At 42.5% G+C, this 2,571-nt stretch overlaps 1 non-coding gene across 1 annotated transcript; it reads right to left on the bottom strand.

The window, feature by feature from the left end:
* Positions 1-743: 743 nt before the first annotated feature.
* LOC127739903 (small nucleolar RNA R71) lies at positions 744-851 on the bottom strand. The gene has a single exon (XR_008000645.1). It is a non-coding gene; the product is annotated as a small nucleolar RNA R71 (small nucleolar RNA).
* Positions 852-2,571: the final 1,720 nt, after the last annotated feature.

The following is a 2,571-nucleotide window of genomic DNA, read 5'->3' as shown; positions in this document are numbered from 1 at the left end:
TCTCTTCCCCTCTTCTCACATCCTTCTATTTATGGAGTACCACTCCTCCTCAATGCACAATTCGAACTCTATCTCTCTAAGTTCGAATTTTCTACCTCTCCTTCTATTTTTCTTTTCCTCTGACACCTCAAGGAATCTCTATACTGTGACATAGAGGATTCCATATTTTCTTGTTCTCTTCTCTTTCATATCTCTTTCTTATGAGCAGGAGCAAAGACAAAGGCATTCTTGTTGAAGCTGACCCTGAACCTGAAAGGACCTTGAAGCGAAAGCTAAGAGAAGCTAAGGCACAACTCTCTATAGAGGACCTAACAGAAATCTTCAAACAAGAAGAACCTATGTCAGCCGAAAATAACAACAATGCCAACAATGCAAGGAAGGTGCTGGGTGACTTTACTGCACCTACTCCCAACTTCTATGGGAGAAGCATCTCTATCCCTGCCATTGGAGCAAACAACATTGAGCTTAAGCCTCAATTAGTTTCTCTAATGCAACAGAATTGCAAGTTCCATGGACTTCCATTGGAAGATCCTCATCAGTTTTTAGCCGAGTTCTTGCAAATCTGTGACACTGTCAAGACTAATGGGGTCAACCCTGAGGTCTATAGACTTATGCTATTCCTTTTTGCTGTAACAGACAGAGCTAGGATATGGTTGGACTCACAACCTAAAGAAAGCCTGAACTCTTGGGAAAAGCTAGTCAATGCCTTCTTGGCAAAGTTCTTTCCACCTCAAAAATTGAGTAAGCTTAGAGTGGAAGTCCAAACCTTCAGACAGAAGGAAGGTGAATCCCTCTACGAAGCTTGGGAAAGATACAAACAATTGATCAGAAAATGTCCTTCTGACATGCTTTCTGAATGGAGCATCATAGGTATTTTCTATAATGGTCTGTCTGAACTGTCCAAGATGTCATTGGATAGCTCTGCTGGAGGATCTCTTCATCTGAAGAAGACGCCTGCAGAAGTTCAGGAACTAATTGAAATGGTTGCAATTAACCAATTCATGTACACTTCTGAAAGGAATCCTATGAATAGTGGGACAAATCAGAAGAAAGGAGTTCTTGAGATTGATACCCTGAATGCCATACTGGCTCAGAACAAAATATTGACTCAGCAAGTCAATTTGATTTCTCAAAGTCTGTTTGGAATACTGATTTCTCAAAGTCTGTCTGGAATGCAAAATGCACCAAGCAGTACTAAGGAGGCTTCATCTGAGGAAGAAGCCTATGATCCTGAGAATCCTTCAATGGAAGAGGTGAATTACATGGGAGAACCCTATGGAAACACCTATAATTCTTCATGGAGAAATCATCCAAATCTCTCATGGAAGGATCAACAGAAACCTCAACAAGGTTTCAACAACAATAATGGTGGAAGAAACAGGTTTAGCAATGGCAAGCCTTTTCCATCATCTTCTCAGCAACAGACAGAGAATTCTAAGCAGAACCACTCTGACTTAGCCACCATGGTCTCTGATCTAATCAAAACCACTCAAAGTTTCATGACTGAACCAAGGTCCTCCATTAGAAACTTGGAGGCACAAGTGGGACAGCTGAGCAAGAAAATTACTGAACTCCCTCCTAGTACTCTTCCAAGCAATACAGAAGAAAATCCAAAAGGAGAGTGCAAGGCCATCAATATGGCCGAACTTGGAGAGGAGGGAGAGGCAGTGAACACCACTGAGGAGGACCTCAATGGATGCCCACTGGCCTCCAATGAGTTCCCCAATGAGGAACCCTGGGAATCTGAGGTTCACACTGAGACCATAAAGCTTCCATTGGATTTACTTCTGCCATTCATGAGCTCTGATGAGTATTCTTCCTCTGAAGAGGATGAGTATGTCACTGAAGAGCAAGTTGCTAAATACCATGGAGCAATCATGACGCTAAATGACAAGTTATTTGGTAATGAGACGTGGGAGGATGAACCCCCTTTGCTCACCAAGGAACTGGATGACTTGTCTAGGCAGAGATTACCTCAAAAGAGACAAGATCCTGGGAAGTTTTCAATACCTTGTACCATAGGCACCATGACCTTCAAGAAGGCTCTGTGTGACTTAGGGTCAAGTGTAAACCTCATGCCTCTCTCTGTAATGGAAAAGCTAGGGATCTTTGAAGTACAAGCTGCAAGAATCTCACTAGAGATGGCAGATAATTTAAAGAAACAAGCTTATGGACTTGTAGAGGATGTTCTGGTAAAGGTTGAAGACCATTACATCCCTGCTGATTTCATAGTCCTAGAGACTGCGAAGTGCATTGATGAATCCATCATCCTTGGCAGACCCTTCCTAGCCACAGCAAAGGCTGTGATTGATGTTGACAGAGTAGAATTGATCATTCAAGTGAATGAAGAATCCTTTGTGTTTAAGGTTCAAGGACATCCCTCTGTCACCATGGAGATGAAGCATGAAGAGCTTCTCTCAAAACAAAGTCAAACAGAGCCCCCACAGTCAAACTCTAAGTTTGGTGTTGGGAGGCCACAACCAAATTCTAAACTTGGTGTTGAACCCCCACATTCAAACTCTAAGTTTGGTGTTAAGAGGTTCCAACATTGCTCTGAGCATTTGTGAGGCT

Source organism: Arachis duranensis, chromosome 6 (assembly GCF_000817695.3).
Source record: "Arachis duranensis cultivar V14167 chromosome 6, aradu.V14167.gnm2.J7QH, whole genome shotgun sequence".
In the NCBI taxonomy this organism is placed as follows: Eukaryota; Viridiplantae; Streptophyta; class Magnoliopsida; order Fabales; family Fabaceae; genus Arachis; species Arachis duranensis.
The sequence above is the reverse complement of the archived record's forward strand: the minus strand, read 5'-3'. Positions and strand labels throughout refer to the sequence as shown.